A 12,942-nucleotide genomic window follows, 5' to 3' on the forward strand; every position below is an offset into this window, starting at 1 on the left:
CTTACAGCTGAATGCTAATAAAGGAGTAAAACTGCTGAAAGACTTGCTGTCTGCAGACAGAATTGCCCCGTTAGTTTTTTATATGTCTTTGATGGTGAAGGGGAGTTATTTTTGAGGAGCTTGGCCTACTGTATTGTACTGTACTGCATTGTTGGCCTGAAAAACCCTTTTGTTTTTCAAATGATGCTTGCAAACAAATCTTTGTCTTTGCTATGAGTCAATCATACAGCCAAATATAAGCAACAACTGACTCCTTCTGATATTACCACCCGCTCTATAGCTGGATCCAACTTAACTACAGTCATTGAATGCCAGCATACAGCGTAACGGGAATACAAATCACGCAAATAACGGAGGGATCGTTTCTGTCATGCTTTTTGTCATGTCGGTAGATTTAAAGACCTTCTCAGACAGTTGGTAATACTTATCAGTAGCTGATACAGGCAGCCACATATCTCACTTCCTCTTTGAGTCAGAATTGGGTCAGTTACCACAAGTTACACTGAAAACTGCAAACACATCACGGGGGGGGGGGGGTGAGTTTCACCACAATGAGGTAAAAAAAAAAGGTGTAGACAATGAAGAAGCAATTGCTCCATTTGTCTACTAATCTGAATTGTCTTGACATGTTGAAGCCAACTATGGTGGTCTTATTGACTTGAGTCACAAGATGTTACTTGTTAACAGTATTCAGCCCAGGTAGATTATAATCAAATGAGTCTAGAGAGGAACAGCAAACAAAGATTATCCAAGGGCAGCCTCAGAAATCATTGACAGGGTTCATGTTGTGACTAAACTGTGCATTCCAACATATCCAATACATCTGAATACATCTTTGGGGTTAGCCCCATAGATAGAAGGCAACGCACTGCATTAATAACCTTTCTAGCGTCAAAGTCTTCAATCTGTGTGTGTGTACTATGAACAGACAGCATACCCAAAACATGCACCTGAAATGTACAGTAGCCTTAACCGTAAAGGACACTTACAGGCAACAGAATTGTAGTTGCAAGGAGACATTTTCCCCTCACAGGAGACAAAACAAAAACTGAGACGAAGACCGAGCGATGGAGAGATGAATAATTCCTTACACATGCACACAAAGTGACCACAGGCTAGCTAAAGGTCTCACCACCCGACATAGATGTGAGCTACTTCCTGATTCAGACGTTTAAAAAAAGAAAGAGCAGGGCTTCTGTTTGTAGATCTGTCAGTGTTTGACAGTAGAAGTGAGCCTGACGTCCAGCTTCCCCGTCATTTGAATATTACTGAAATGAGCCTTCGAAGTGGCTAATTACTGGACAGGCAGTATGCTCGGGTCTTTTGAATCGACCTTCTGCGTCGGGTGTCTGTTGGGGGTCCCAGGGGGCGGCGGGTGGTATTGGTAAGAGATGGTGTGGGGTTGGGGGGGGGGGGGGGGGTGGCAGTGAACAGCCGGCATGCAATACGTGAGAGGCCCCACGTCTGCACTATCAGTGGCATCAGAGGAAAGAGGAAGGGTGGGGGGGGGCTAGTAATGCACGGCGGTTATGAGACCTGCAGGCTGTTGAAACAGAGTGACTGCAACACTGCACAACCTAACATCCCACAATCACGTACAGCAGTCAAACTGACGCTCTCTTTTCCTCTTTTTCTCACAGTTACATACAGAACAGTGTCAGTGACACAAGTCACGTGGGTTTAAAGCACCTCGAGCTGCACACTGAGAACAAACCTTCCACTTTGCCGGTGAAGAAAACAAATAACGCGCTGCACGCCAAAAATAAGAGATAAGCTCACATGATCTGAGCTTTGGTTACCCTTGATGTACTTGTTTTGTGAGGCTACATGCCGGTCCAGGATGGAAATGCTGCGCTCACACCTGCAGCGCTTTACACCTGTGTGTGTGTGTGTGTGTGTGTGTGTGTGCCTCGGACTGTACGGACCACGTGTTTTGACAAATATTAACACTGTGACAAAGCCTAGACAGATAAACTTCTCTTGCTAGAAGTTTATCTGTCTTCTCTCTGACCGTGTTTGTCTATTTCACACACATATTCATACGTGCTTGACACACACCAGAAAGTGCATCCAACAACATCGACTAGATCAGGTATTGCAGAACCTGGTAGACCAGACACTTGAGTCCAGGAGCCCTTTAAACAAGATCAGCTTTTACATTTCTGCGAAACACTGCAAAAAAAAAGAAAAACCAAAGGGAGGAAACAAAGCCTGTATAGATACTAGTGGCGGAGAGGGGGTTAAGTTCAGCTTGTGAGTAGACAGCTGAACCTAAATCCCAGATACACAACCACCCCCCCCCCCCATCCTCCTCCTCCTCCCTCTTCCCTCACCCCTTCCTTTGCTGCCGTGCCGAGCAGGAACATGAAGCAGAAACCCTGACAATATGAAGCCGGCTGTGAGCCTGAGGCGTATGTACTTACGTGTACTTACGTGGTCTTAGACGTCCAGACAGAGCTGCCGCTCGGAGAGCAGAAAGCAGACGAGGAGACGGAGAGGAGCATGAGACTTGCTTGCCCCGGCACAGCAGCCCAAAAGCAATCCGGACTTGCTGGGTTGTATTCCCTTTTATTCCTTCCAGTCTGTGCGGCGCGCAGACAGAGCGAGCGGCGAAATACACATGCATGCATTCACACACAGCCAGCCACACACAGACAACACACTTCCCCCCAGCACGGCACACACGTTTCTCATTTCTCTCTCGCCTCTTCTTATGGCCGACGCTTTCTGTTCTCTCCTTTTTCCTTTCTCATTATCTCCGTCTGCTCCTCCCTTCCCTTTTTCAATATCCTCTTTCTTTCTCTCGGCTACACATGCAGTCGGCTTCTCTTCGCAGCCCCCACCTTCCCCTCTCTCTCGCTCTCTCCCTCCCTTCATTCCCCCTCCCTCCCTCCCTCGCAGCCTCTCCCTCCATCTCCTCTCCTCTCTCTCTCTTCAGTGTGTGCAGAGCGAGAGGCCATTATCTGAGCCACAGTGGGCACGTACGATGGAATGGAGGAGTGTGCAGTGAGCAGAAAGAGAGAGAGCTGTGGGGGATAGTCGCTGGTAGCGGCAGCCTAGGAAACAGCAGCCTAGGAAACAGCACAGTGCAGCAGAGCTCTCACCAATGAGAAAACCTCTCTGTCTCTATCCACGCCCTTCAGCACTGATTGCTCTACTGCATTTGGTGATGCTATATATATATATATATATATACATATATATGGCTATGTTGTGTGATTTTGTTTATCCACAAAAGCCTAGTGCTGGCAATTTCGGGCGATGACAGAGCTTCTCTGCTTTCAAGTGCAGCGGCGAATCGTCGGCTACCGAGCGAATACACGATCTGAACATACAACGGGGAAAAAGGAGCGAAGAAAAGCAACGTCATGTTTATGCTCGTTTATGCCTTCTGCAAAACGGTATCTGGTTTTCCTGACAGAGACTTCCTCCGTGTTTGAGCATCTAGACTCAACCGAGCCCTGGGCCAAAGGAGAAGCCACCGATAATGGTTCTTCGATCTCCGTTTTTCTTCCCCATCCACAATCACATCGGTCGCCCGTTCCTCGCTTGAAACAATCTTACACCTGTGGTAATAGATTCTCTAGCAAGGCTACGCGCACAAGAAAGAGAAAAAGGTTGGTCGGTTAAGAGGGAGCCGGCTTGCTGGCGGTCTCGCTGGCCCTTCCCCTCCAAGGTCCAAAGGATACAGAGGTGGAAGGTTGTTTTCGACTGAAGGAAGCTGATGATCGCTTGATATACAATCGTTCCTCAACGCTCTGTGATGTCCGCTCCCTCGCCTACACGAGGGGAAGAAAATAAATGCAAGAACGATGGCGATATGAACAAAGGTAGAAGAGCGAGGCGGCTACGCTGGGAAACGCGGAGGGAACAGCGGATGATACTTCAACGTCAAAGAGTAGCAGAATGAGGAGAGGGGAACGGAAGAAGACACCGAGGAGAGACAACAAGGGGAGGACGTCTGAGGAGGAAACAGAGTCGCTCAGTTATTATGTGACCGATTCTGTAAAGGGAGCGAAGATGACGATGAAGAAGAAGGAGAGGGCATAAGCAGCGAGAGGATCGGCAGGTTGCTGCCAAACGAAGACAGCTACCACGAGTAATCAACCCACAGCGGTTCGCTGAGGACTTCTGTCCTCTCCTGTCTGCCAGATAACGTCCTCTTGTTATTCTCTCCTCACCGTTGTTCCGCCTTGGCATCATTATCATCATCAACGTCGCCATGATCGCTGGATGTTTCCTCTCGCCCACTTGCTGGCTGACCGGCCTTGTGGCGTCTCCTCTCTTCTCTCGAACATTGCTGGAGTTTTGGAGCAGATCTGCCCAGGAGGAGCAGGAGGAGGGGGGGGGGGGGGGGGGGGGGGGGACATGGCCGTCTTCCCCATGCAGATCGCTGTCAGCTCCTGCGTAGTGTTTTTCCCTTATATTACCGGCTACACTGCGCTATGGTCGGATCAACTTCGGGAGCCTTCCCCCTGTTTCTCGTGATCGCTCATTTTCTCCCGTTTTCTCAAAGTGCCTCCCTCTCTCAATTTGCCTCACAGTTTTGTTTCCTGAGCCCTTTTTTTCTTCTCTTAGCATAGCTTAGCAGTGCATTACCATTCCAGCGCTTTCTGACGCACAACCCGCTCTCTGGCCCTGTAGATTGTACACGGTCTGTCTCTCTGTTACCACACATATTCGGATATACACACACACACACACACACACACACACACACACACACACACACACACACACACACACACACAGAGATGAGCGTCAATCCCAAAGAGAAACCCAGCGCAGCCTAAGCTGTCTAAGGGAAGGAGAGGAGAAGTAGAGCATTAGGTCACGTGACCAAGGAGGGCCAATGAGCGAGAGGGAGAGCGATGAGCAAGAGAGGTAGGAAACACATGTGGCGATGACGTAGCAGCATCGTCATCGTCATCAGTGTTTCAGCCACCAGGACGCTTGCCTCCACCACTGAGTGGGCATGTGATCACATGCCCACTCTCTACTATCACCAACAACACACACCAACGGACACTCGAACACACGCTCTTTCATTCAGCCGGCTCACTCGTGCTCGCTCACTCCCCCGGCTGCAATGACACAGCGTTTCAAGACTCGTGACTTAACCCATGAGTCACATGCGCACGGTTCCTCATTTTAAAGAACCGCTGAACAAAAACAGAGCATTTCTGTCCTTGAACGCTGCACTCGTATCGAAAAAAAAATGCACACCTGCTACGATAAATCATTTTTCAAAGCGAACAGTCGCTAAGGTTCAAAGAGACCTCGGCAGACCGGCAGTCATCACAACTAAATCGAATATAAACTGTTCTGTAAATGAGTGACACCGCATGGCTGTGACACTGTCACGAACATCAGGAAAACCAAACAGAAAAAACAAGACGAACACGTGCTCACTGATGACTCAAAGCCAGCAGCATAAAGCGAGTGTCATTTCAGGTGAACCGTTGCCCAACATGTTTGGCAGTTGGACAGAAGAATAGAAGTTTGCTGGATAATCTAGATAAGCAACAACGATGTCCTGAACACAATGTGTTACTTCTCATTTAGATAACAGAACAACGTGCCAGATTACATTCTAACTGGAAGGAACACATTCTGTCGCCGTGTCCTTTAATAAACTTCTGTTCTAGTTGACTGCGTTCACGTCACATAACACGAAGAGCTCAAGAGAAAACGACAATAACGGTTGAAGTATCTTAACTTTTCTGATTGAAAATGAAATGGAAAACATGAACAAGTATGTTGCGCACTTACGGTAAACCTGCTGTAACCGGGCATTGAGAGCGAGAGCAGGAAAGCACGACAGAGACTCCGATCCTCACGATCGATCGCTTCATCTGACAATCAAGTCAAATTATTGTCCAAATGAGCTGTTTCACGCCCTCGTCTCTCTCTTTCTCTCTCTCCATCTCTCTCACTTCTTTGTCTCTCGCTCACTGTTTCTCAGCAGCACAGAGGAAAGGTCTTGGTTGTAGGAGGGATGACTGACAACAAAAGTCCATCCTCAGCAGTGTGTGTTGGGTTGGCTTGCAGATGACTAAGTCTGAGTCATCTTTTTCTCCTGACATAAAACCCTCACACACCGAAAACAAGCTTTTTAAAACATTACCAGCACATCGGTAGTGGGAGGTCTGTTTGTGTGAAACGCACAGAAGACAATAGAGAACAACTTGTTCCGTTTCTGGCGGAATCATTTATTCACGAAAACTGATGGGATTTCACTATTTATGCAACTTCATCACCTCTCAGCCTATCAGTTGGAGAATTTGGGTTATTTAAGTAAAAAAAATAAAATAAAAAAAACAGAAGCTTTTTCTAACAGCCATTAATTAAACAACTCACATGAGCATAACGGTCATGATGACACGGGGGTCCTTTCCCCTCCTCCCATCAGCTGACTCCACCTACTGCTCTCATCTACCTCCATGCACCCCCACCCCCAACCCGTATTGCCCTGCAGTCCAATGGCATCAAGGTCATCTGATTTGACACACTTTATGACTCTCCCTCTCCTCCCCCCTCTCCGTCTCTTTATCCTTCATGTAACGCACAGGCAACGCACAGAGGCCAAGACACGGGACAAATGCACACACCGGCAGCAAACGCAGAGGCAGTGATGTTCTCTGTGCACAGAAGCATGCTAGTAGGCATACAGGAGTGTTTGATTGTGAGGGTCTGAGGGTCGCTGGGTTCATTGGTGGGCAGGACACAAGGCTGCAGAGCTGCACTGAGCGAGTCATATTTAACGGAGCAGGAGCAACACAAAGTGTGTCAGCCTGGTCAAACATTAACGCTAATATCTTACTGGAAACTCGTGTTATCATGATTTGTTTATTATTATTATTATTAAGGCCAAGTTTTGTATTTTGTTTTATAAACAAACCAGGCACAAAATGTGTTTTATTTTGAAAATCATTGACTTCATGAAAAGGATATAGATAGTAAAATATTTGACATATTTGTATCGGATAAAATAAAAGGGGATTGCACATCCTCTCTAAGAACGTGTATAAATAAATATATCTATGAATGTACTGTATCTTTCCATCTGTCACTCTATCATGAGTAACAGACTGTTCACATACTGTTCATAATTTAGGCATCACCTTGTTATTTCAATCTTGCAGCTCTCTGTTTGGCTGTTTCTCTCTCTTTGTCTTTGCTTTCATTGACATCTGCCCCCCCTCCATCTCCTCCATCCCCTCCATCTCCTCCATCCCCTCCATCCCCTCCATCTCCTCCATCCCCTCCATCTCCTCCATCTCCTCCATCCCCTCCATCTCCTCCATCCCCTCCCTCCAACATCCAACCCTGACACGCTCCCAGGCAGGATGGTGTTAAGTTCAGGGTGTGTTTGGGTATAGACTATAGTGCTGAGTGTTGGGTATCCAATCTGAGTCATACCTCCTGACTTTCGGCACGTGCAAGTCGGCACGAATAGCCCAGCTGGGGAAGGCCTACCCCCCCCCCCTCTTCAGCACTCCTCACAAAGAGAAAGGGAGGAGTGGTTTTGGAGGGAGGAGAGAGAAAAAAGAAAGGTGGTGATGGGTGGGGGGGCTGTTGGAGTGGGTGGAGCCTCTAAAAAAAATAACGAGGAGGAGGAAAAGGAAGAGGAGGGGGCGCTGTTTTCAAGAGGCCGCTCTTTGTGCCTGAGGTTAGGGTGCATGAAAAGCAGGAGAAAAATGTAATCAATATATAAAGTAGGGTTTTGGGGTCGGAGACAAAGAGAGTGGAGAACAGACAGACAGGGAATGGAAGGAAAACAAGTGGGTAAAAAAAACAATAAAAGCACATTGTGCTGTAGATATAGTTCTGTAACATGTGCCAAGTCATGAAAAAGAGCTGAGCGCTCAAATCTCAATTGTACAGTGATGTAATCATGAACAGAAAACAGTTACTAATACTGGAACATTTCTGTGTTAAGTCTTATGTGTTTCAGCCTCAGTGATTACGTGATGACTTTTTGGAGACAATATTATGGGGTTTGAATCAGAAACTGCTCAGATTTGAGAGAGAAAGCAAGAGCAACCGTCCTCGGCTCTGCACAGTGGCTGGTTGCCAGCCTTGTCTCTCTCAGGACTTGGGCTAAGATTAGCTTCCCATATGTTCAAGTCAGGCGTAGCCGGGCTTAAAGGGCCAGTACATAACTGTGTACTATGAAGCCATGTCGTGTTTTACATACACTAAATCATCCTGATTTACCTTAAGGTCAAAATGTATCTTTATTATTCATCCGAGTGAAAGGCGGTCTCCTAAAGGATGACGGCTGGATGACGTTCTGTCCCTTTAATGTGAGGTTTTTGAGATCTTAGCGCATGCCATGCATTTCTGGGCTACTACCAGTCATGTGCCTTGTCTTGTCTATACCTTTTTTTTGGATACCTCCACTGAATTCACATGAACATACTTTGGTTGTTTCGTAAAACAATATTTTCATGTGCGCGTTCCAAAAGTGTGTCATGAAAACTCTGTAACAGCTGTGGCGCTGTGTTACATAAAACCTGGCAGCGTCAGGCGGCAGCGGGGATTCAGGATTGTATGAAGTGGGTGCCCAGCGGGAACGGCAGAGGAGCCACCAGAGAGGTGAGAGTTAAAGAGCTCGAGCAACAGCTGAGGGCTCCTCCCCCTTCTCTTCCCATTCATTTTTTATTAACTGCGGCACCAAGCGGCCGGCATCCTCCCAACGACATCAAACACAGATACCGCCAGCGATGCCAACAAGCCACCAACCACAACTCGTCATCCCATGCAGGGGATCGATCCAGTCCAGGACCCGGTGCAAGGCTGAGTCCGGCCATGTTCACAGGCACATGCAGCGGCGTGAAGCAGGACAGAGGCAAACGTCTGCTCATTGTCATTAATTAGAGATGAAAGCTGACAAGAGTGCAGAGCCTGGCAAGTCCCTATATATTATTGAACATACATTAAAACGTCACCTGAAATCCCACGAGGTTTTTACGGGATGTAAATGTGTTCAAGTCCTTGGGGTGTTTGTAATAAAATGGTTCTTTTATAACCATGACAGGAGGTGACAACTCATTTAACATGATCCACTGTAGATATGAGAGCTGCCTGGTAGCAGCCGACTCATCCTGGGTTTGCATGCAGGGTTGCAGTTGAGGTTAAATTGGTAGCTGCAGTCAGTCACCTTTTAGACTGAAGACAACTGTTCCCATTGCACGTAGCTCATATGATCAGTGCTGTCAGGCTGCTGGAAAATCTATGTAAAGATATAGAAGTATCACGTTAAGGACACAGAATACATGAATGCTTTTCTGGACATATAACGAATCTTTGTTTATGTTTTTGATCACAAAATACCTTTAATCATAATCAAAACCCAGATAACTGATATAAATGTTGACTATATGTCACGGTTTACATCCATTCGATCACGAGTTGCGCGTCAAGGCACACGGGAAACAAAGCTGCAGTTCTTTACTGACTGAGTGGAAACTTCACAGTAAATACATCGAAAGCCAACGCTGAGTGGAACAGGTGATGTCAGACCCTCCACTTCCTGTACTAGATACCAAGCCACTTACTACACCTACACACACACACACACACACACACACACACACACACACACACACACACACACACACACACGCGCACATGTGGTAGCCTGCTAGTTGGTCATGTGACCAACCTTGGACGCCCAGACTTGAGTTAAAATGAAAGCAATGATGTCAGACGTTCGGTGTTGCCACGGAAACTAGGTCAGCGTTAACCCTTCAGCGAGCGGGGATTCCACGCGAGGCTGAACATATGATGAACAAACATTCCGTCTGCTGTCACACACGGCTCTGCTTTTGACTCTTTCCCACCATTGCACTGTGTGACCTTCATCTCGTGTAGAGGAGAGGAAATCCTGTGTAAAAGAGAAATCACGCGAGTGCAGTCTGTCTGTCTGTCTCGTTACCTGTTGTGGTAAACTCTTAATTCAGCTTCCTGAACAGCAAAATGATTGAAATTGCAGCGCGACTGGCTTTTCACCACGTCTACCGTCACACAGTGTTTAAATGTTCCAACATCTTTGAGCTAACGTTGAGATTTTCTGAAAATACTGTAGGACTGCTTGTGAAAATTGTCAGAAATAGTGCCCGTCTCACAAGACAGACGATCCATCAAGGACCATGACCTTCTACAAAGAGGAGCTCGGGAAGGCCACAAAGGCAGAGAACTTGTTAAACACAGTCTCCGGCTTTTCTCACCAATGGACAGTTGAGTGATTTTCTTTCCCTTTAAACTTCCCAGATGGTCGTATGTATCTTGTAGATAAAGAGATTGTCTACACATGGATGGGGATCAGAGCCGGCTTAGAGGTAAGTCAGAGTGTGTCGGTGAGCTAAACCCATTTATGACATTTGAAACTGATTATATATATATATATATATATATATATATATATATATATCCTTGAGTCATATCTTAACACTTCCCACCCGTCGAGGTTTACAACAACTGAAAATGTTTCGCTGTGCTTGTGCCGGCAAGTCGAATCAGAACCTTCTTTCATCTACTTGAGGAGGACATCGCACCATTGTTAGAACTCCAACCGCTTGTTTGGTGCTCAATAAATATTTCCTCTATGAAGCCTCGCCGCTCAAACTTCCTTTTCACATAAACACACAAGCGTGCCCCGACTCGGCAAGCTGTAGAACAGCAGCTCTCAGCGGCCACACGCCACAGGTTACTACGCCCGGCAATCAAACGCGTACGCACGCGTGACCCACTAACTTTTACTCCCTTTACCTCATTTGACTCCAGAACCTACGAGAAGAAGGACGGCCCCCCTTGGCTCCTGAGCCAGCACGAAGACTTCCTCCTCCCTCCTCCTCCTCCTCCTCTCCCTGGTCGCTTGTATCTACACATGCCTGGCTCTGGCACCAATCAGCGGGCAGCGTGGGGCGCTTTAAACCGAGGATGCCGCCACTTCCTCACTGAGGCGCTCAGCTCGCTACGGCTTGAAAGTAAAGCCGAAGTTTACTGTCGCCAGCTTCCGAGCAGGGCGACTCGGATGGGAAGGCAGATGCCTAAAGACGTCTACTACACCTTCATTCCACCCCGCGACGATAACCGGGTGAATATAATGAGCGCGTGTGTTCGCCGGAGAGACGGCAGCAAATACACAAATGACAACCTAGCGACACAGCGGTGACAATCACGTCCGTTTCTGTGTAATAGGTCTTTATGCTGAAACGTATTCACACAAATACATACAGAACATATTTAACAGAGCGAGGTATTATGAGAACGCTCGCGCAGGCAGACGGACAGAAAGAGTCGTGGACCTGGTCGTTGATCGACCGCCACATTTACACCTCATAAGAGCCTCGCTGCACGGACGATCGTACAGCTGAGGATCAAAGCATCATGGACAGAGATCACACATAGATGACAGAGATGATGTGACACATACGCACAACAAAACAGAGAGCCAGTGGGCTTTCTTACCTCAGCTGCCAGTTCAGGGTTTCCCAAGCAGCCTCGTCGGTTGTCTTCAAAATATTCCACCTGTATAGCCATTCAACAGAACAAGAGAGGGGGGAGACAGAGAGAGAGAGAGAGAGAGAGAGAGAGAGAGGTGGGAGGGGGTGAGAATAACAATCAATAGAATAATGCGACAAGGGCCTTTTCAAAAAGACTCGTCATTAAGGACAGTGGGACCACCTTGTGTATGCCTTTTCACACACGATTCCCTCATCGTTCCTGTCATCCTCAACAACCATCAAACAGCAGCCGTGCACAAAAAATGTCTTTTCTTTAATTTGTGTTCAACCAGTGAGCCGGCACTGCTGGGACAGAGAATGAGAGACAGCATAGAGACAGATTCAAATTTCAATTAAAGAATTATGTAATGTCTGTATACCGACCTGGCGCAGCCGTCCTAATATATGCATTCGACTAAGTCTGCATAAGCCAGTTTTTTAAAGGGTAAATTGGCAAAACATGCACAAGTGTCAGTGAATAGGTTAGCTGAGAGTGAGATGCAATAGATGGAGATCATCAAAGCAGGGCTGACTATTGTACAACAACAGCATCTTTTTATTTGGCACAGCACGTCCCCCTTGTCTACATGGCCCTGGATGTCTCAATGTTAAATTATGTGTTTTGTCTCGAGCTGTTCCCCAGTCCCGCCAACCTAATCTCTCCCCCCTCCACTCCCCCCAACCCACCCACCTATCAATCCTAAAACAGTCTGGAGTGATGAATATTTACCCTCTAAGCCTCTGAGCTGCCTCGGTTTGTACTCCTCCGTCCGCTGGCCGAATCCCCATCAGAAGACTCAGGCTTCCTCTTGTCCTCACCTCTATCCCTTTCTTCTCGCACTCTCTTTCTCTCTTTCTCTACCTCTCCACTCTTCTTTCTCGGTCTCTCTCTCCCTCGTCTGTGTTCTAGCAGCCCATTCAGGAAGCCATCTTGTGTTTTTAATCTGGTTTTACATGAGCCCTCGTACACACGCTCTCTCTCTCTCTCTCTCTCTCTCTCTCTCTCTGTCGCTTGCTCTCTCGCTCTACCCCCCTCCCTCTCTCCTGCTAGTATGCCAATAGGTCTACCGCACACACGCTCATACACACAAACACACGCACGGGATATTTTTCTTCTCTGTGATCGCTATCACTCCTTCCTCCCACTCGTTCAGTTCTTTTGCTTTCGTCCTTCTGCATACATGATGTAAATGCACCGTCAACCACATACTCCCCCCCTCTCTTTCTTTAAACAAATACACTCATGTACAAATGCACACACACACACACACACAGAGCTCGCAGGAGAGACGTCACGCTAGAGATAGCACACAAAGGCAGTCCGTCCACCAATCAGACGCCGGTGCTGGGCTCTGCTGCTAGGGTGAAATAGAAGGAGAGTGAGGGCGGTGAGAGAGAGAGAGGGGGGGGGGGGAGAGAGAGAGAGAGA

At 47.4% G+C, this 12,942-nt stretch overlaps 1 protein-coding gene across 3 annotated transcripts in view; it reads right to left on the reverse strand.

Moving 5' to 3' along the window:
* tet3 (tet methylcytosine dioxygenase 3) overlaps positions 1–12,942 on the reverse strand; it is a gene marked incomplete at its 5' end in the record, with an annotated part of 38,337 nt that overhangs the window by 19,074 nt on the left and 6,321 nt on the right. The window contains 2 exons of one of the 3 annotated variants that reach the window (XM_079270906.1): positions 11,479–11,538; positions 12,244–12,450. The exons of 1 other annotated variant lie outside the window; for it this stretch is intronic. Of the gene's footprint in view, positions 1–2,433; positions 2,637–11,478; positions 11,539–12,243; positions 12,451–12,942 lie in introns of those variants that run through there. One more of the 3 variants, XM_079270907.1, reaches the window with a different exon arrangement.

This window comes from Melanostigma gelatinosum, assembly GCF_949748355.1.
Source record: "Melanostigma gelatinosum genome assembly, chromosome: 6".
Taxonomy (NCBI): domain Eukaryota; kingdom Metazoa; phylum Chordata; class Actinopteri; order Perciformes; family Zoarcidae; genus Melanostigma; species Melanostigma gelatinosum.